At 33.0% G+C, this 23,326-nt stretch overlaps 1 long non-coding RNA gene and 1 pseudogene across 1 annotated transcript in view; one reads left to right on the forward strand and one right to left on the reverse strand.

The window, feature by feature from the left end:
- The window catches only part of LOC144222333 (uncharacterized), a 27,052-nt gene extending 3,726 nt beyond the window's left edge, over positions 1-23,326 (reverse strand). The window contains exon 1 of the long non-coding RNA XR_013332380.1: positions 23,278-23,326. This is a non-coding gene — a long non-coding RNA (uncharacterized LOC144222333). The remainder of the gene's footprint in view (positions 1-23,277) is intronic.
- LOC144222332 (large ribosomal subunit protein eL19 pseudogene) lies at positions 1,208-8,650 on the forward strand (annotated as a pseudogene).

The following is a 23,326-nucleotide window of genomic DNA, read 5'->3' on the forward strand; positions in this document are numbered from 1 at the left end:
GTTTAGTATGATGATAAAATGTCAAAATACTTCCAAAACCAAAAAACTAAGTATCCATTCATATATTATTGAATATTTTGGTTGACTTTTAAAAACTCAGTAAGATACATAAAAGTATTGTGGATTTAAATATTTGTATATAATATAATTAAAAAATATTTTCATAGGCACAGCTCAAGAATGAAGCCCCTGTGACTTTAGGAATATGTGTAAACGTACATTAAGTGATGGATCCACTTAAGTGATAAGATTTTGAGCATATGACACAGTGATCATTGTCACTGAAGTGGAGAGCTATGTACTCATTAATCAATTTTATTCCCAACTAACGTTTTCACATATATAGCCAGAGAATTTTACAAAAATAAGGTATAAAATATTTTACAAAAAGTATTTTGTCCTGAAGAACACATGTTAACAATTTTTCTGAACAATACATAAGTAAGTGGCCTAGGCTCAAAACTTCTGTAAAATTCTAGGTTAAGAAAAGGTCTTTAAAAGTTTATCTTCTATACATATTCTTAGTTTCTTTAATTCCTATGAGGGTTTATATTTTGCTGTTTATCTTTTTTGACTTTTTTCCTCTGAAACATTTACTAATAACACACAGAACACAATGTGAGAAATGTGGACATGATAAAATTCTTAACAAAAGATGTTGGTCCATGGCCAATATAAAATAATGACATTGGTCCATGGCCAATATAAAATAATGAAGGGAGTGCTAAACAGTATTCTTGTAGTGTAAAATTATATCTCACGGTGAAATCCCATGCTAAACCTTTCATATACTTAAAAAAGAAACAAAACAATCCTACCTGCTTATAAAGTATCCACTGGTTGATACTAAGTCATATCAAAGTTTGGTTCTTCTTGATAAAATTTTATGAACAGAATACTTAAACACAGAGTCATTTTTTAAAAGATATGTTTGGTATTTTAATATTTGTGGAGTGGTATAGACTGCATCAAGACTGTGTCTCATCAAGAATACTGAATACTGAAGAATAGTTAAGCTATTACAACTTTATGCTCAGGGACTCATATACAACTGTGAGTGTGACTAGGGAAGATTTCCACAACTCCTTAAAACTGCTGATCATTGTAAATAATCAACACAATACAAATATATATAATAAGTAAGTCTGGTTTTAAAAGGTGAGGGGATGCCTTTTTATTAATTCTTATTTAATTGTATTAGTTCTAAATGTCTATCTTAAAGCTGAGAAATCTAATTCAATGTTTGACCATAGTTTCACCTTAAAAATCCATATTCAGTATTTTTTTTTCTAATCCCGAGAATGGTGATGCTAGCGATAGTAATAATACTAGTGATGTTCATAATTATCAACACTTATTTTTCCCTCTACACTGACACTTTTCTAGTTAGTGTTTCTAGATCTACACTTTCAGAATATATATATATATATATGACTTTAACTATTACTTGTACTCTGGTAATGAAACAAACTGCACTGTTACTTGTTATCTCTAATCTGAACTATAAAGCACTTTTCAAAGGGTTTAAATACCTTCCACTCAGATTTCTACATGCAGTGGTCACATGAAATAAGCACAGGAATTTCATTCAGAAAACAAGTGAATGATCTTTATCTTACTTATGCTGTCAATTTGTGAAGTGTAGCTACTTAGTTACAGTGAGTTAGATAAAATAAGATATCAAACACATGTGCCTGGGGCATCTGGGTGACTCACTTGGTTAAGCATCTGACTTGATTTCACCTCAGGCCATGATGTCATGGTTTGTGAGATCAAGCCCCATGTTGGGCTCTGCAGTGATAGCAAGGCACCTGTTTGGGATTCTCTGTCACCCTCTCTCTCTCTGCACCCTCCCCTGCTTGCATCTGCACTTTCTCTCTCTCTCTCTCTCAAAATTAATAAGTAAACATTAAAAAAAGTAGATGTGCCTGAGAGTTTTCTGTACATATTGTGCAGTTTACAGAATTCTAAAAAACGTTCATATTTTTCTCATATTTCTTTTCTATTTTCAGTATCATTGAGTTTCTTGTCAGTATAATTAAGTTTCTTTATCATCCATTAGTCTTTGTCCTCCTTGCTTCCCATCTCTTCAATTTTACACCAGGAGTTTAATTTTTTATTTATTCCCTATTTGAGTATTGTAGTATAGGTATCCATTATCGCTTTCTAAGTAACAAGTGGGTTTTTTTCCCCCTTAAATTTCCTATTTATGTTACTGGCAAAGATATTTCCTAGTCACCCAAATTAGAAATTATCTTTTGACTTATTTTAAAATTGTATTTTTTATTTTTTTTTAATTTAGTGGCTCTAATCCCTGCCTGTACTTAAGAAACTTAAGACAGAGAAACAAAAAGCACAAAGTGATGCTAAGTGAGTCAGCTCTAAGACAAATACTGTATGATTCCACTTACATGAAGTGACTGAATTAGTCAAATTCATACTGATGCCAGGTAGAATGGTGGTTAGCCCAGAGTGAAGGAGGGAGAAATTGGGAGTAATTATTTAATGGGCACAGAATTGTAATGTTGCAATATGGAAGGGGTTCGAGAAATGGATGGCCATGATGATTACACGACAGTGTGAGTGTGCAGCATAGGTGTGTTGTACGACAATGTGACAATGCTGCTGATCTGTACGCTTCAAAATGATAAGACAGTAAATGTTATGTTCTGTGTATTTTAACACAATTAAAAATGAAAATAATAATATGTAAGATTAAATTATGGACTTTTTAACTGTACCCCAAAGGAACCCCAATCTATTGAATTACTCATTTTGAAGGAATTATAATAAAAACTTCTTAAAGATGAAAAAAAATGGAAACCAAACCAAACCAAACAAAACAAAACAAAAAAACAACAACAATTTCCAGAACCCCATTCAAAGCAATTAAGTCAAATTCTGGGTGGTGGTGGTCAGGGCATCAATAAGTACTAAATGTCTCCAGGTATTCATTATGCAATCAGGATTGGGAGACACTACTTAGCCTATTTCACTTCTGTTTCCCTGTATGCACATTCAGATATAAAGTCCTATAAAGTCCTATGAACCGAGTGTATTTTCCATTGGATTAAGAAATTCTACAATAACAATATTATCAGCTGCTTTAGTGCCTGAAATATAGATGTTGCTCAATTAATACTAAGTCATGTTTAATTAATATGAGAGGCAACATCTTAAGGATAAAAGTGATGAGTTCTGTTTTGGGAATGTGGACGGTGCATGTGAAAATATTTGGGCAACTGTTGGGAACTTTGAAGTCGTGCACAGCAAAAAAGACAGTATCTAATGACACAAATTTGGGCAAAATTTATATTGGAAAGGCATTTTCAGTTTTGATACCTTGTGATATTATAAAGAGAATATCAAGAATGAAATGAAAGGGAATGAAAACTAAAACATCCAAGAAAATTAAGGACTGCCATAATTTAAACTATTGGACCTGGAATCAAAAGCTGTGTGGTCAGGTATTGTAATAATCCATTTAGGAATTTGAACAAAATACATATTCTCTCTGAAGCTAAGTTACTGCTAATATTCATCAGAGCTTATATGAAAAATGTGCATATGATAAATAGATGTTGATAATAAACACTTTAAATATAGAATATTAGTTTTTAGTTATTCTTGAGGTGAAGAAGTAGCAGGATTATATCCAGGGAAACAATATCAAGAAAGTACAAAATGCTATATGTTTTCTTTGATACTCCATTTATTAGTATTGTTCAGGGTGGAATAAAGCGATAGAAAAACAAAATACTTTTCTAGAAAAAAATTTAGTAATTTTTCCTGGTTGAATCCAGCAACCATCTTGGTAGAATATGGAAAGACAGTTGGCAAGAGATACATGATACATTAATATCTGTTTTTCTGTTTTTCTTTTTTTTTAGTATTGGAAGTTTAGACTGATTGATTGTCAGGTTTGTAGGCAAAATGCAATAAACCGTTAAAGATGGGAGAATGATATGCTCTCTTTTAATTATCAGATTGGGCAAGATTTCAATTGATGGTAATGAAGCAGTGGTGTGGTGAGATGAAACCACTGGTCACTTGTGGTTATTGATCATTTGAAATGTGGCGACAAACTGAAATATCCTGTGAGTGTAAAAATACCTGCTGGTATTTTAAGTTTGAAGACTTATTATGAAAATAAAGTAGAAAATATCTCATTAGTTTTTATATTCATTACATTTTGATTTGATAATATATTAGACATACTAGGTTATGTAAATACATATTAAGGTTAATTTTACCTTTTTTTTACTTTTTAGTATTGTAGCCACTAGAAAAATTTTAAGCCTTCTATGTTCTTCACATTGTATTTGATTCTAGGAATGAAATATCTTCTACTTACTTTTATTATTTCTTACAAATATTGAATGTAATGATATATGCATCAAGTAGCTGATTCATCTTTCAAGATTTAAATATCTTCTACATCCTTATCACCTGACAAGATTTAGTTGTAGGTCAAAGAGTCATAACCATGATGATTTGCAACCCACATGGCACATCATCTCTTCTGAATGCTAAGATAAGGCATAGTTAGGATGAGAATGCTTGTGTCTGCTTCTTCCATCTGATTTTTTACCCTCAAAACACTCTTCATTTAATCAGCCAAGGAAAGTGGCAGTTGGATGCCATTACATCACTTCACGTCTGCTCAGGTTAGAATTTTGTGTTCCTTGATATCCTGAACTTTTCATTTTCCACATACATTTATGCATATATGAGTTTCATAATAAGAACTTATTTAAAAATACTAATTTAAAATTAAATAATAATAAAAAGTAAAACAAACTGCTTTTTTAAATCTTTTAGTGTATATTCAAATGCTCCTATATAATTTTTAACTCCCTGTGATAAGATACAGGGCATATTATAAATTACTTTATATGCTTTAACAGTAATAAAAATATCAAACTNTAACAATATCAAACTATTTTGGTAGTCAGTTTTTTAAAAAGCATATGCAATGGGTTCATTAGTTTACAAATAATAATAATAATTAATAATAATAATAATAATAAACTGTTGAAGTTGAAATAGGAAAACTGGATCCTTGCCTGATTTACACCCCCAACCATTGTAGCAGGCTTAAAGATGCATTTGCAAAATGATAAATCACAAGGCTTTTGATCCTACTTAAGAGGAAAATATAATAACAAAGAAATTGTAGCCAATACAAGTGTCCTTTGTTAAAAATTTAAATATATTTTATTATTTCTCAAATATAAGTTTAACTGTATTTATCAAATTTGAGTTTCAATATAATTGTATTTTTTTGTTTTTAAAGTATTTTCTTACCTCAACTTCACTAAACCAAAATTTATTATTCTCTATCATTACTGCTGTGATTTTACTCTGATAACTAATACTAGTACCTATATTACTTGTTCTACTACTACCACTAATGCTACTACAATATTAATTTCATCAGAGCCAGGTTTATTTTTTTTGCCTGATCCAAAAGTTTATACTCTGTATTCAAATTGATATTATTGATATTTTTAAAAAGTCTTTGTATCTTTCCCCCTACACTAGAAAAATGAAGAAATATAAACATAATTACATTGTTAAAAGCGTTTTGGATGAAAAAAATAATTGAATCATTCTATAATCCTTATGAAAGAAAAGAAACACTTAGAAAGAAATTAAAGTTCACCATAGACCTTAGCAGCTCCATCTTTCAGTCTTTAAACTGAAACCAGAACTAAAATATAATTGGAACTCTTATCTACCTCATTTACTTAAGGAGGATATTAAAAGTTTTGGTTGGAAATATCAACATTATAAACAAATGATAATGCTACAGCATTAAGTATTACAGAGAGTCAATTAACATCACTCATTAGGGACTTTAGAAGTCTGTGAAGTTACATTAATTTAAGAGCTACTTTTTTTCCTCCCTTTGCAAGGATATTATTCATTCATATTTTTTGTCTTCTTACATTAGCTCTGGGTAATAAATATCTACATTATTTTTTTCATTTTTCATTTTATTTCAGAATCTATGTTTTCATCTTTTCTTTATTGCCAAGTGTAAGTTAATGTTTAATTTTAGAATTAAATTTATTCTGGGACACATGCCATTATATGAAATAGTTTTACACTGAATATGATTATGCCAGAGATCAATGTATAATCTTCCATTCTATCTTTATTTCTCTGGAAGTTAAAATTGCAATGAGAGAATTCTGTTTTATGATATGCAGGAGGACACATGAGTTCCTTGTCACTAAAGTCTGTCACCAAGACATCTTAAGAGAGGCCTTTCTATTGAATGTGCTGTCTAAATCAGCTTTCACATCAATTCTGAAGCTATTTGTAGTCAAAAGTAATGAGTGTCTCAGCTGCTACTTTTTAGGGTTCAAAGTAATATAATAAAAAATTAAAGTAAAAGTGCAATGAATAAAAACTCCATTGAACTTCAGATAGCAATATTGCCAAGGCAATTACATCAAATAACAATTACCTTTTTGATGTTATTAGCAATTGTCAATTTAATTTCTTTAAAGGTTGCCCCATGTTGTTCAATAATGGATATTAGTATATAGGTCAAAGATAAACATTTATCATAGAATACAGATTTATTTGTTGGAAAATGTGAAATAGAGAAGATTTTAAAATTGTTCTATAGAATGAATGCAATATTCATGGCACAGTGTCTATTAAAGGAAGGTCACAATTTATTCTAGTCATTTATTTCAGCTCTATAAAAAAATAGAGTAACTGTCATTCAGAAATAAGGAACTGATTATTAGCCTTAAATATGAATAGTAGGTTTCCCAGCTAAAAGTACACTTCCTATGAAAGATAGGGAGATAGTTATAATGGTATTACAAAGATGCAGAAATTAGCTCTATTAACAAGTGATATGGAGCACAGAATTTCAGAAAATTTCTCTGTAATTTGGTCATATTTGTGAAATGTTTAGAAATTACTTTACCACTTGACCCTCAAAATATAGTTGAGGCACAAGTTACTTAAATAAATATTTGCTTATTGGTCAAAGACATCACAGGGTGTAAAGAAAATCTCATATTGACAGTAGAATTTTGTTATATTACTATCTGGTTTAGTCCCAATGGAAACACGCATATCAAGATTCTGTCATAATTATCTAAATTTTTTTTCAGCTAGTTTTCAGGGCCAGAGTTTTGTTAATGTTCACATGAAATTGTTCAAACTGTACAGATCAATAAATCAAAGACAAAAATCTTCCTATTATTATAATTATTCTGGAATGAGGCTGAATATGTTGCCTTTAGTTACTAAATTACACATACTTTATTATGTTAGCTTATAGTTGTCTTAGAGACTACTTAAAAATTCTGCTAAAGTGATGACTGTGTATATATAATATATCTAGAAATAAAATATGTAATATATGCTTATAAAATCTATAAAATTAATATAAATTATATTTAATACATAATATATAAAATTATAGGAGATGATTGTTCATGCCATATCCTCTTTAAGTATGTTGAAAAAAATCTAAAAATGCAAAAGAATTGTGACTTACCATTCCACCAAAAGGAAGGCATGCATTTTAAAGCAAGCCAAATAAAGTTTCTAAAATGTTCTTTAAATTTATATATAAATTAAAATAGTACTTAAACTGCAATTTTAACTAATATAGAGCTCCTTACATAAGTAAATACTAAAACATGTTAAATATATAATTTTTCATGTGATTCTGTTTTTCTTATTTGTTGAACTAAATTACAGAAATAGCTGTTAAATTCAATTAAAATATTACAGTTTACGATATAATTAGTGAGACAACAAAAACTATATTATTATAAAATGAATTTGAGGCTGATATGATTAATTAAATGAATGTATAATTTGAATTGTCAGTGTTAATCTTATTATTAAAACTTTGCTTATAATCTATAGTAATTTCCAGAAATTCATATTTCAGGATATCGTTATGATTTAATAAAAGTTATAAACATACGGGTACCATAAACTAACCGTGATCTAGTATTATAATCCAGTTAACTTTTTTAAGGTATGTAAGTGGATAGCTAAGGAAACAAGAGCTGTCCTTTGCGCCATGTTTGATAAAATGCTAGAAAATATAGACTAAAAGTGCCAACATTCTATGAGTTTCATTAACCTAAAGATACAAATTAGGTTAATTTACAATAATATTCTTGCCTTTCAATCCTGTGGCCACAGCCATGAGTGTCTGCTGTGACAGAAAGAAGGTCTGGTTTGACCCCACTGAGACCAATGAAATCATCAATGCCAACTCCCCTCAGCAGATCTGGAAAATGATCAAAGATGGGCTGGTCACCAGGAAGCAGGTGACCATCCAGTCCCAGGCTTGGTATCAGAAAAACACTTTGGCCAGCTGAAAGCACAAGCATAATGGCATTGGTAAGAGAAAAGATACTGCAAATGTTCAAATGCCTGAGAAGGTAAGCTGGGTGAAAAGGATGAGAATTCTGCACTGGCTGCTCAGAAGATACTGTGAATCTAAGAAGATTGATCACACATGTATCACAGCCTGTACTGGAAAGTGAAAGGTGACATGTTTAAAAACAAGCAGTTTCTCATGGAACACATCGACAAGCTGAAGGCAGACAAGGCTCACAAGAAGCTCCTGGGTAACAGGCTGAGGCCCTCAGATCTATGACCAAGGAAGATCACTGCACACAGGTGCTATGAAGAACAGCTCCAGGCCAAGAAGGAGGAAATCAAGACTGTCCAAGGAGAAAGCGTCCAAGGATAAAACTCTCTGTGTCTGTACATAGTGGCCATAGCAATAACACAGATCACTTATTCAATAAAACAAATCTTTATCTTCCAAAATAATAATAATAACAATACCCTTGTTATTATAGTCATTCTCCATTTATTATATTAGTGCCAAATCTTTTAGGCTTTAACAGAAGATGATCTAGAAAATTCCAGGACCCAAATACACTTCCTAGAATCTTTTGTGGTTGCTATTACTATTTGGGAATATTCAGACTACCCCTTAAGAAAGATACACAAATCATTTATTTTCATACTGCTCAGAAAGTTTGTAATTAAGGATTAGTCTATCTAGAGTTCCTCTTTCTAGTGAAAGAGGTTTGCAAGTGAAAAGTTTGTTTGTGAAAAGTTTGCAAGTCATCAGTTCTGCTTTCACAACAAGAACAAAGCTGAACAATTGAAAGCCAGTGATTTTTCTTAGGTTCATTAGAATATTGTGGTCACAGATGTCAAAACAGAAATTCTACTGAATAGAATTAAACAAGCAAGGAACACTTTCTTCAAGATTATTGAAATAGGGGAGCAAGACTAAATTCAACTCCACTGAAACAAAAAACTGAGGGATTTTTAAGCAGTGGAGTGGCTGGTGAAAAAGCTGAAGGATGTTAATCAAAATGTAAATGTACTAGGATAAGTTATTCAGTGAAATATGGTGGACACACTAAATTATTCTGAGTTTGCTAATATTTTTCTGTGTAATTAGACCGAGTCTGCTATTTAGCACCCACTGAAGTTATACTCTGAATCCTTCTTCAGAAACTGAGAGATAGTAGTCTAACCTCTTTTGATACTTACATTTAAAAGAAATGTTTCCCAGGTCTTTTAGAAGGACATTACCAGGTTGTAAAAAATTGGCAAGAGTTTAGTAGAAGATGTACATTAATTACAAAGGGCAAAACACGAATTTGCCATTGTAAATAGTCTAAAATCTTTTTTGGTGTTTATTTACTTTTGAGATACAGACAGAGAATGAGCGGGAGAGGGACAGAGAAAACAGAATCTGAAGCAGGCTTCAGGCTCTGAGCTGTCAGAAGAGAGCCTGACACAGGGCTCGAACCCATGAACTGTGAGATCATGACCTAGGCCAAAGTCAGATGCTTAACTGACTGAGCCACCACTGCAGGCACCCCTGCAATTGTAAATACTCTAAAGTAAATACTGTAAGGGAGACCACGGTTCTATAATCAGGAAGGTATCTGTCTATAATTTAGCCATGCTCTGGGGAACAATAAGGCTGTCTTGGTCACAGGTGAAAGTATCATTCTGAGAGTGTAGGAAACAGGAGAATACAAAAAAGAGAGAGCGAGAGCAAGAGATCAGCTCATCTGAAGCAGAAGCAGCTGCTAGACCACCTGAATAGTAACTGATGAATTCCTGGAGGTAGATTGTGTGTATTAGAAGTCCTAGCTAAGGCTATAAGACATGAAAATAAAATGAAAGGTATACAAATAAGGAAGGGATAAAGAAAACTGGTTTTTGTTCACAGAAAACATGATGACCTAGGTAGAAGATTTTAATGAATCAACAAAAAACTCTAAAATTAATAACTAATTATATTAAGTTTGCATGATACAATGTTAGTAAGTTAAAGTCAGTTTTTTCTCTATACCAGCAATCAACAATTGGAATTTGAATTTAAAAAATTTAATACAATTTACATTAGCATCAACACAAAGGAAATAACATAGGTAGAAAGCCAATGAAATATGTCCAGAATCTAAATGAGGAAAAAAAAAACTATGATGAAGGAAATCAATGAACATGAATAAGTGATTTTTATGGGTAGGAAGTCTAAATATTGTTACAAAGGGGAAAAGATCATCTCTTCAATAAATGGTGCTGGGAAAAATAGATATCCATATGTAAAAGGGTGAAATCTAACCCTTAGCCAATACACAAGCTTACATAACTTGACTCAAAGTTGATCAAAGATGTAAGACCTAAACTATAACACTCCATTAAGAAAATCTAGGGTACAATTTCAGGTATTCAGATTTTCCAGTGATTTCTAATAGATATGACACCAAAAGCATAGGCAACACAATTTACAAAAAATGTGTCCACATCAAACTTTAAAAATTCTGTGTATTAAAGGAAATGACAGCACTCTCCACAATAGCTAAAACATGGAAAGAGCCTAAGTGTCCATCAACAGATGAATGGATCAANGGAATGACAGAATGAAAAAGCAACCTACATAATGGGAAAAAATAATTGTCAATCATATATTTGATAAGGGATTAATATCCAGAATATATAAGGAGCATCTACAACTCAATAAGAACAACAAATTAACTCACCTAAAAATGGGCATAGGACTTGAATACATATTTCTCCAAAAAAGATATACAAATGAAATTTAAGCATATGAAAAGAGGTTTAACATTACTAATTGTTAGGTAAATGTAAATTAAACCACAATGAGATATTTTACACCCATCAGGATAGCTGTTATCAAAAGAACAGAAATTAATGTTGATAAGAATACAGAGATATTGGAAACTTTGTGAACCGTTGGGGAAAATGTAAAATGTTATAGCCATTAGGAGACACTGTGTGAAGCTTCCTCAAAAAGTTTATGAAAAGGGGCGCCTGGGTGGCTCAGTCGGTTCAGCGTCCAACTTCGGCTCAGGTCATGATCTCATGGTTCATGGGTTCAAGCCCTGTGTTGGGGTGGGCTCTGACAGCTAGCACAGAGCCTGGAGCCTGCTTCCCATTTTGTGTCTCCCTCTCTCTCTGACCCTTCCCTTGCTCATGCTGTCTCTCTCTCTCAGAAATAAATAAAACATTTTTTAAAAAGTTTTAAAAAAAAGAAGAATTAACTGTATGTCCCAGTAATCTTATTTCTGGGTATATACCCAAAAGAATTCAAAGCAAGATCTTGCAGAGTATCTGTATACTTTGTTAATGGAAGCATTATCCACAATACCCAAGAGGTGTAAGCAACAGAGATGTTCATAAACAGGTGAATGGATAAAGAAAATATAGTGTATACATACAGTGGAATACTGTGCAGCCTTAAAAACGAAGGAAAATCTGTCACATGCTACAACATGGATGATCCTCAGGATATAATGTTAAGCAATGTAATTTGGTCACCAAAGGACAGATAACCATATGATTTCTCTCACATGAAATGTTTAAAATAGAAAAAAAAAATCATGGGAACAACAAGTAGAAAGTTGGTTGCCAAGGATAGTTACAGAAAAGGCTAGTTAGTATTTTGTGATTATAGAATTTCAGTGTTTCAAATGAAAAGGTTCTGGAAATCTGTTGCAGACAAATGTGAATATACTTCACACTATACTTAATACTGTGTACTAAACCGTATATTAAAAACAGGTTAGATGATAAATATCACGTATCCTTTCTCACATTCTTTTAAAAAATCGACAAAGACTGAGTAAACATTTATCAAAATAAGATCTGTAGATGGTCAATAAGGACATGAAAAAAATGTTCAACATCACTAATCATTAGGGAAATGCAAATCAAAGCCACAATGAGACACCACTTTATAATCATTAGAATGGCTATTATATATATATATTTAAAAAAGTAGCAAGTGTGATGAAGATGTAGAAAATTGAAGTCCTTATGCACTGTTATTAGTGGGACTATAAAATGGTAGAAATTGTGGAAAACAGTATAATGGTTCTCGAAAAATTTTTAAAAATTATTAGTCATATGATCCATCAATATTGTTTTGGGGCATGTGCCTCAAAATTGAAGACAGGGACTCACGCAGATACTTCTATAAGTATATTCTTAACAACATTATTCTTAAGATTCAAAAAGTGGAAAGGAAGCAACCCAAGTGTCCATTGAATGTTAATGAATAAACAAAATGTGCTATGTACTTACAATGGAATATAATTTAGTCTCAAAAATGAGGAAATTTCTGACACGTGCTACAATATGGATAAACCTTGAAGATTTAAAATAAGTGAAGTAAGTCAGCCACAAAAGATAAATACTCTATAATTTCCCTTGTCGGGGATCCTTAGGGTGGTCAAATTCATAGAGACAAAGAGTAGGATAGAATTTAGTACGAACTAAAGGGGGATGTTGAATAAATGTTTTCTACTCTATATGTACTTCAATATATTTGATAATGAGATATACCTTCAGTCAGTATTTAGCAACTGTTTCTTTCTTTATTTTTCTTTTTTTTTTCTTTAGTTTTGATGACATTTCTCTGCATCTCTGAGATGGAAGCAATAACCCCCTATCAGGGCAGAGATACTTGATATTTGTAGGACAGGGTCCTTTTTGCCCACCCCGGCTGCCACAAGTTATGCATCCAAGCTGCTTCTGGAACATTTGCTAGGTTGCTACTATGGCCAGAGGGGTTGAGGAGGGTTAGGTGCTACCGTGCTAAGATCCAAAATTGAAATTAACTTCAGTTTCCCATCCAGGCTTTCTCTTGGAAGTTTTAAGCCTTCAGTAGACACCAGTTCCAAAATAATTGCATCAGGCAGATTTTGCAGTGTTGTACTGGTAAGGACACGTTCCTGGTACTTCCCTACTTTACCATTTTCACAGATGAGATCTTTATATACACATATGTATATGTGTGTGCATGTGTCCATATATATCCATGTGTAGCATATACATATATGTATGTGTGTATGCAGAAAGACCTTTATATGTATGTGGGAATGTATATATGATGTATACATTTTATGTATGTACATATAAATGATTATATCTTTATACCATTAAAGGTAATTTAGAGAGAGGAAATTTGGAGGAATATAATGTAGATAGTTCCTAAAAATTCTTGAAATGTAAGTCAGTCAATAAGGACATCCTGGGGGCACCTGGGTGGCTCAGTTGTTAAGTGCCCCACTTTTGATTTTGGCTCAGGTTATGATCCTTGCTTGAGATTCTGTCTCTCTCTCCCTCTGATGCTCTCTCCCACTTGCCCATTCTCTCTCTCTCTCACTCTCTCAAATTAAAAAAAAAACAAAAACAAAAACAGTGCATTCTGTATGTGGGCTGCATATTTGCTAACTGCTAAATAATTTGGCAATATGTTGATGAATTTAGATCATTAAAATCCAGGATTAGGGGCGCCTGGGTGGCTCAGTCAGTTAAGCATCAGACTTCAGCTCAGGTCATGATATCACGGTCTGTGAGTTTGAGTCCCACATCAGGCCCTTTGCTGACAGCTCAGAGCCTGGAACCTTCTTCGGATTCTGTGTCTACCTCTCCCCGTCCCTCCCCCACTCATGCTCTGTGTCTCTCCATCTCTCAAAAATGAATAAACATTAAAAAAGCTTTAAAAAGTAAAATAAAATTCAGGATTACTATTTATTAAATATTTGAATTTGTGTTTGAATGTGTATAACCCTCTGATTATGTATTATTATAATCAAGTTGATCAAAGAAGAGGCACCTAAATACTAGCAAAGATCATTTTATGATGCATTTTTATTTTTGTCCTTGGGGGAGTCTGATAATAGGATTCCACATACTGAATTTCCAGATTCCATATAACTTTCCTTATTATTTCTGGGTAACTTTCGTTTTGTTGCTTTCCTTCTGTTTTTGAGTATTTATTTTATGCTAACATTTGTACTGCCTATTGCATGACTATTAACACACTGGTCAGTTAAAAGTGTCCATAGAGCACAGAATATTCTGCTAGAAAATATTTTGGGGATGTGCCTACTCACTATTTACATTGGCACTTGCAGTCTGCAGTATAATCAGAATGAGTTAATGTAATGTTGTACTAAGTAAGCAGGTGGCTTAATTTTGTAGGAATTAAGCAGTCAATAAAATAGGGAATTTGAATTTCATCCATAAACACAGGAGTTGCTTTAGTTTCACAATGTTGCCAAACTTGGAAAGGACAGTAGGATTTGTGTGTGTGTGTGTGTGTGCATGTGCTTAAATGAACGGTAATAGAGAGAATATGAACTTATTAGAAAATCACTCAGTATTGGAAAACAGATCACATCTTGGTGATTTAAAGAAATGCTAATACTATGGAATTTATTTCTTCCAACAGATGGAACTTATTGGAAATACAGATTCAAAATGCTTTAAGCACATTTATATATTTATAATTTTATATCTAATAGGATATGTAATAATGGTATAGCTCAACAGGCTGACTTTACCGTCAAATTAAAACATTAAAGTGATGCTTATATGCATAATGGAATGTGTACTCTATATGCCTCATTTATTTTTTTTACAATGTCTTTATAAAATACTAACTCTTAATTTAGTATGGGGAAAGTACAACGTCGTTAGTTCAAACAATGTGGCCAAAATCAAGCTCTTAATAAGTTGTCAAGTTAGAATTTGAAGCCAGTCTTTCTAATATCAAGATTCTGTGCTTGAAAAGTTATTAATGTTCCCATTTACTTAAGGAAAGGAAATCATGGGAGATGGATGAGCATTTAAGAGGGCAGTGCTTACTTCTGTCCTGACTTGGAAGAATTTGCTGAAGTAACATTTACACTCAGAAAAAAATGAACATTATAGGGGCGCCTGGGTGGCTCAGTCGGTTAAGCATACGACTTCGGCTCAGGTCATGATCTCGCGGTTCGTGGGTTCAAGCCCCGCGTGGGACTCTGTGCTGACAGCCAGCTCAGAGCCTGGAGCCTGTTTCAGATTCTGTGTCTCCCTCTTTCACTGACCTTCCTCTGCTCATGCTGCCTCTCTCTCTCTCTCTCAGAAATGAATAAAACATTTAAAAAAAGAAAAAAATGAACATTATATTTCTATGCTGAGATGGAGAGAGAACAGTAGAGAGTATTATGAACAGAGAAATTATTATGAACAGAGATATGCAGGTTCATAGTTTTTTTAGGAGACATACACACAGGCCAAACATATTTTGAAAGTTAATTTAAAGTCAGATTATTAAAGACTTGCATTGAGCTTATAGGATGAAACTTGTACCATATAGGAAATAATAAGGGATTTAATAAATGAAAAAGGACTCCCAATCATAATTCATAGCCTTGTAATCTATTCTGTTTGAAATATATTAAAATGTTATATATAAATAATATCAGTACATTTATGTATATAGCCATCATATATATGTTGAATTTTATTTTTACCTCACAAGATTTCAGTTACATTAGATTCAAGCAATTTCATGACTTTAGATGTTGAGTTCCTAACGGCAGTGTTAAGAGACTTTGTGTCAATCAAGTCCATTCATATAAATATGTTTTTTTCTCTTCCACATCTTCAGAAACATGAGACCCATGTATCCTGTGGTTTAATAGCACAATGATCCAAATTGTTCTTTTAATTCTACATCTCAATCGTTTTTATGATTTATTGTTTTCTAGAAGAATTAGAATGAAAATCCAGCAAGTTAAAAGGATCAAAGTCTTTTGGGTCCGATCAAACTTTTTATGATTCCTGCCTAAGTCCACTCTTTGAACAAGATAGTTAACTCTCCAAAATATCCATTTTTTATCTATCAGATGGTGGGAATTTACTTCTAATATATGATGTTGTAATGAGAACAAAGTGAGATGGAGAACACACTGTAGTGTGATCAAGGATTATTCGTTTTTGCCTTTCCACCATGCCTACTCTTGGTCATTACTTTGAAGTAGGATCAACAATCATTGAGTTTTGGCTAGAACGTACATGTAGCAGATTAATCTAGGTTTGATCTAGAGAGGCAAGGCCAGACATGAGGTTTTGTTAGATAAGGGTCATGAACAAAGTTTGAATCATTATTTTAAGCCTCTCCCATTGTTAGCAACATATATATGGAATTTCAGAATGCAAAGTGATCCTCAAGGTATGGTTTGATAATAATATCAAAATGTTTTGGTGTTATTCTGTTTTCCATTTTTGGGTGCGTGGGTAGCTCCGAAATAGCTCTGAAAAAGAATAACGTTTTAGCTTCCCAAATTATATGGAATACTGAAACCATGTAGTGAGATTCTAAAACTCTGGATGACAAAGTCATACCCCGTATCAATTAAATCTTTATGCCTGTGGATAATAGCCTAGAAATAAATATAAATGTTTTTAAAGACCCCCCTCTCTCTCTTCCTCCTGGAGATTCCACTGTGCAGCAAAGTTTAAGATTCACTGGCTTTGGGAAATAATCTTCTTTCTATTTGAGATTCGAACAAAGATTTTTATGTAGGCCAAAAAACAGATTAAATTAAATATAGTCAGTCAATCAATAAAATAAAAATGATCTAAAATTATTTACTTTCAATTATCAGCTATTCATAAAGATTATAAATTATCTTCAAATACTGTCAAGTGTTCTTATTTATTGTCTAATGTGTGGAATAACATAAAGCTTACATTACTGCCTTTCTCTATTGTAAGCACAAATTTTAGCTTTCAGGGTTTGGATTCAAATGGAGACAGGGCATACATAAGTGGCAGAAATTTAATGTTGGGCAGTCTGTCTAAATGCAGATATCTAAGGATTGCCTCCCTTTCAGTCTTCTCATTGAAAATGTGATGTTTCCTGGGTTTTATTCTTCCCTCAAATCCGACAGAAGGTGTGATGACATATAGTCATCACTGTTTAGCTAAAATGGCTTTTAACTGCATTCAGCAGGACATTCTATTAGAAGTTGTGTAATAAACTCCATTATCAAGTAGGTATTACCAGAAATCATTATCACTAACTCAAGTTGTATTATTTTGTGAATTCTTCTAGTACATCTCATTTTATGATACTTGATTCCACTTAAATTTGTTATTTTCTTCTCTTGAAACATTGCTTTTGTAATACTACCATCACTTATAGTTGTTAGTTGTAAAAGCCTTGTTCATCACATGTATTATTACAATTTTTCATTATTTAGGCTGAATTTACTATTGCCGAAGAATTATAAGTTTTACCCTTAAGTTTTATACATACATATGTATGTATGTATGTATGTTTGCTTCTTTGGTGTGTCACACAAATTCTTTTCACTCAATGAGCTGTTGACAAGATGTAGACATTGTGTCAGGAAATAGATCTATCACACAAAATAACCCAATTGCCTGCTTAATGGTAAACACGCTGAAAAGAAAATAGTGAAAGCATAGCTCAAGTAATCATGTCCAATCATGATCATTATGTAGGATGTCTTTTTATAAGAGCGCCTTTATGCACCCTTATGAAAAGGTGGTATTTTTCTCCTTTTTTTTCTTTTTAATGTATGATGTCAATATACATATGCTGTTAGAAAAAAATTACCTTATGTATTAATCTAGAATATTTATTTATTAATTATTTGCAATAAGGACCAAGAATCATAGCATGATGACATAATAATCTAAACATATTTTATATTTTATTTTATATAACTTATATTGTATAAGAATCTAAGCCCAGTCACAATGTTGCCATCAAACACTACTGGCAAAATATAAGCTCATAATACAGCTTGGATAAATAATTAAAATTTACTACCAAGTTAATTTTAAAAAGCACTTGCGCAGTCAGATCATGCTGGTTTTATGAACTGTTTATGCAGCAGTGGAGGAACTTTATGAAATCTATGTACATTCTGAATAAAAAGCATTAAGTATTCATGAAGTTATTGTGTGATGTGTCTGGCAATACACTGTGCATACATTTATATGGATATATAAATTGAACACAGTGTTTTAAATATAAAACAAATATTACTTACTATTTACAAAAGGACAGTTCATGCAAATACTAGAAAATTTAAGGTTTTAAAAGTTACCAGATATAGTATAAAATTGATGGCATATGCTACACAATAATTTTAGGAAGTTACTAACTTCCCAATTTTTTGCAAGAAAGAAATCCTTCAATTTAATTTATTCATGTTGCTTTTTGGTGCTTAATGTAATCCAGTAACCGTTGGAAAAATATGCATGTATTTCTTAACCAATTGTTGGTGCATAGCCAAAAATGTATATTCACACAAAACAAATTCCTACATTGTAAAATCATGTCTTAACAAAATCACGTCCTACATATTATCCATAAACAACACTTTTCGAAAATTCAGACTTTATCTTTTCTGTTTAAAGTTGATCCAAACCTCTGTCTGCATTTTCAGACCTAATGTTTTTGATATTTATTGTCTATGCAGAAGCACTGAGATTTTTAAAAATATTTATTTTTAAGAGAAAGAGAAAGAGCACGGGTGGGGGAAGGGCAGAGAGTGAATTAGGCAGAAAATCAGGGGCAGGCTCAGCACTGTCACTGTCAGCACAAAGCCCAACGTGAGGCTTGAACTAATGAACCGTGAGATCATGACCTGAATTTAAGTCCAAAATTCAACCAACTGAGCCACCCAGGTGCCCCAAGCACAGAGATTTTTGATGATTCTCCAAATACTTTCTCTTCATTAATCATATCTTCCCAACTGAACAACAGATTTCAGAGAGTTACATAATAACATTTAACTTCTCTCCGATCCTGTATCATTTACCACTTTGCATCATGCTTGATGGGATAAGGTACACATTTTATATTATTTTCAAATTACTGTCCACCCCGAAACCCATCAATTTAGTCACTATTGTATCCCCTGCGGTCTATATGAATTTTTAACCTGTTACTACCACTATTACTTAAGGCTAATCTCGCATACTACAGTTTCAAAACAAAATAATTTTATGCCAATATTACTTTCCATTCTGCTTCTTTAATACTCATGAGATTACTAGAATCACTGTCAGTGGAGAAGTGATTCTCGTAGCATGTATAGAAGTTAAGCCCATCCCTTAATTTTATTAACTTGAAGTAGAGTCCACTCAGATTACAAAGTACCGATAAGAAGTGTGATGCAATAACAAGTATGCTGTGCAGAGAACATATTACATCAGTGACCAGTACTGACCCCTTGTTACCAGTTTGTTCCAACTCCTGTTCACAGTGTTGACCTCAGCTTCTGTATCATTGAGACACTTATTTTGTGAAAGATCTTTCTTTTATCATTATGCTAACAGAGAAGCTCATGCATTTCAAAACAACTTGTCTTTCTTGTTTGTTTTGAAAGAAAAATCTTTCAGAACTTGTTAAAAATAATATGAAGAGGTTTATCAGAAGCAAATACAACATTCAATTACTATCAACTTTATTCAGCCAATCTTTCTGGTACATTTAAATCCTATAAAACTTGTAATGAAAGGTTATGATTGGTAAATTTGATAACCTAAGAAATGAAAATTCTAGTGAAACTTTTTTTTAAAACCTGAGAAAACATTTAATTGAATAATTTGTAAACTTTTTGAAATTTCAAAAACAGAACTAGTATCAGAACAGTTAATACATTGTTAACAAATGAACCTCATCACAAGGGTCCTGATGAAAGAGAGACAGGAGAGTCAGAGATGAAGAGGGGACAGGTTGGTAGAAGCCAAAGGTGAAAGAGATTTGAAGTTGTTGCACTGCTGTCCTCAAATATGGAGGAAGAGATACATCAGTTAAGGATGCAGGAGGCCTCTAGGTTCTGGAAAAGGCAAGAAAAGAAACACTCCTCGGTTTTCATAACAAAGCCTGCCAATACATGGATTTTAGGTCTTTTGACCTCTATAATTGAAGGATACTAAATTTGTGTTTTGGAGCCACCAAGCTTATCGTAGTTTGTTACAACAATAGAAACTTAGTATCTTGAAAAAAACACTTTGCCATTGTTTCTAAGGTGAAGAAGAAAGTTGTTTAAAAAGTTCTGCTTATATTGGCACGCCTGGGTGGCTTAGTCGGTTAAGCGTCCGACTTTCACTTAGGTCATGATCTCGCGGTTCGTGGGTTCGAGCCCCGCGTCGGGCTCTGTGCTGACTGCCAGCTCAGAGCCTGGAGCCTGTTTCCGTCTGTGACTCCCTCTCTCTCTGACCCTCCCCTGCTCACGCTGTCTCTCTCTCTCTCCTAGAAATAAATTAAAAAAAAAAAAACATTAAAAGAAAAGTTCTACTTATAATTTTAGCTTCAGTTTTTAAAAAATGTGTTTTATTTTATATTTGAGAGAAAGAAAGAAAGAGAGAGAGGGGAAGAGTCAGCACAAGCAAGGGAGAGTACACTGCTCTGACAGTGAACAGTTTGCTTGGGGTTTTTTCTCTACCTCCCTCTCTACCCCTGCCCCACACTGGCTCACTCTCTCTTTCTCTCAAAATAAATAAAAATATTTTTAAAAAATAGGTGTTTAGTTGTAATTACTCTTGGATCTTACTTAGAAAACCTAATCCTAACCCTAACTGTAAATGTTTTTGGTAGCATAGTGAACTTTTATCAGTGCCTTTTAAAAATTCCTCAAGTTCTGGGACACCTGGGTGGTTCAGTCGGTTAAGCTTCCAACTTTGGCTCAGATCATGATCTAATGGTTTGTGGATTTGAGCCCCACATCAAGGTCTCTGCTGTCAGCACAGATCCTGCTTTGGATCCTCTGTCCCCCTCTCGTACTGTCCTCCCCCCCCAAAATAAATAAACTTTCAAAATCATATAAAATTCCTCAAGTTCTGCTAATTCTCAGATTTACCAGATGAACATTTATTTTCAGTCTCAATTCAGTGTATTAAAATTTGATCTCAGAAACTATTAACAGTATTCATTAATGCTCTTTATCTTATAATCTGTTCTTTTCTTCTTCTGGGAACATAATGGGTTGTGTTTCCCCAACTCTTTTGATGATAAGTGTGGCCATTACATTGGCCAATAAAATGTGTAAATAGCTGTCAGTTACACTATTGTGACTCTAAGTGCCAGTGCACCTCCACTGTATAGACACAGGTGAATCATTGCATGCCTCCATTAATGTCACCTGCCTGTCCCTTTTTAAGTTTGTGGTATGAGCAAGAAATAAAACTTTGTTGTTATGGGCAATGATATTAGGTTATATTTTATAAAACACCACCTCTCAATCTAACCCAATTGATATACTCCCATCTAAAACTAATTTCAATGATTTAAAAAAAAAACCTACAGCATACTTAATCATTACATTTTTTTCTTTACTCTCATTGATTTTGCCCATGATCATTATGAGATCTATATTTAATTTTGGGAAAGGGTGACAAATATCTGTTTCCTGATTATCTATAGTTTCTCTAAAAAAGAATATATTTATTTTTTTTAAATTTTTAATGATTTTTATTTATTTCTGAGAGAGACAGCATGAGCAGGGGAGAGTCAGAGAGAGAGGGGGACACAGAATCTGAAACAGGCTCCAGGCTCTGAGCTAGCTGTCAGCACAGAGCCCGACGTGGGGCTTGAACCCACGAACTGTGAGATCATGACATGAGCCGAAGTCACTTAACTGACTGAGCCACCCAGGTGCCCCTAAGAAAGAATATATTTTTAAAAATAAATTAAAATTGACTGAATTTCTGTTTAGAAATTTAATTTCCTGCCTAAAAAACATATCCCTAGGGCATACCAGCTTAATAATAAGTTTGTTTCAGTTACTGTGACAGACAGGTTTGCTGTTGGATTTGATATAAAAAATGAGTAAGGAGAGAATATCTGCTTGATCTTCAAATGCAAAGTATAAATTTTAAAGTTATTTGAAGGGAGTAAATTTGAATTAAGAATTTTATTGGAATGCGAATCTTATCTTTCTCCTTGTTTACAACCTTATTCTATTCTTAAATTTTTTTGAAGCTATAGAGCCCTCATAATATTAAATTTTCTGTCATGTTCAGTGATTTAATGTTCTACCCTTGAAGGTTTCGTTTCTACAACAGGTGAGTTATGTGTGAGCCTAAGGCAAAGCTCTAGCTTCCTTCTGCCAAACTACTTTGCCATTTCCCACTCTCCAAAAACACTGAAACACACACTTTCTTTTTCACAAATACATATACACACACATACAAACACACAGAAATCTGTGACTATATACACAGAAATCTATGACTATCTCCATTTGTCATTAAGAATTTTATATGATTTCACAAAAGAAGCTCCACTGGAATACTATAGATAATAATTCCTAATTGACCCGGTTGATAACATGCTCTTTCTTATATTTTAACATACATAAAATTTACAAGATTGTTCTAAGATTACCTGAGACAACAAACTACTTTTTTTAACCATTCTTTGGGTCTTACATTATTACATCATGCAGTCATCCCATCTACACAGGAAAAAGAAATCATGACCTATTTTTTCAGTTGTGACATAACTGTCTCCCCACTCCATTCTTACTAATTTGCAGAGTTCCAGAATTTCATTTCCCCATACTAAATGTTTCTTGCCTGATTATATTTTTCATATTGTGCTGGAGCACCTACTCAGTACTTCACATATCCCATCATCACTGAGTACCAGTGTTAGAAGAAGTTCCAATGTGGATTTTTTTTATAACATTTTTACTGTGATCTAATTCACATGCAAATCTATACACCTTTTAAAATATACAATTTAATAGTTTTTAGTAAATCTACAGAGTTGTGTGATCATCATTGCTAACTGACGTTAGAACATCTTATCATTGTCCCTAAAAGCCCCATACACACATTAGGACTTACTTGCCCTTACAGTAGTCCCCTCCCCATTCATAGTTTTGCTTTTGTGATTTTAGTTACCTGAGATCAACCATGATTCAGAAGTAGATGATTCTCTTTCTGAAGTATC

The sequence above is a fragment of the Crocuta crocuta genome, unplaced genomic scaffold, assembly GCF_008692635.1.
Source record: "Crocuta crocuta isolate KB4526 unplaced genomic scaffold, BGI_CrCroc_1.0 scaffold717, whole genome shotgun sequence".
NCBI lineage: Eukaryota > Metazoa > Chordata > Mammalia > Carnivora > Hyaenidae > Crocuta > Crocuta crocuta.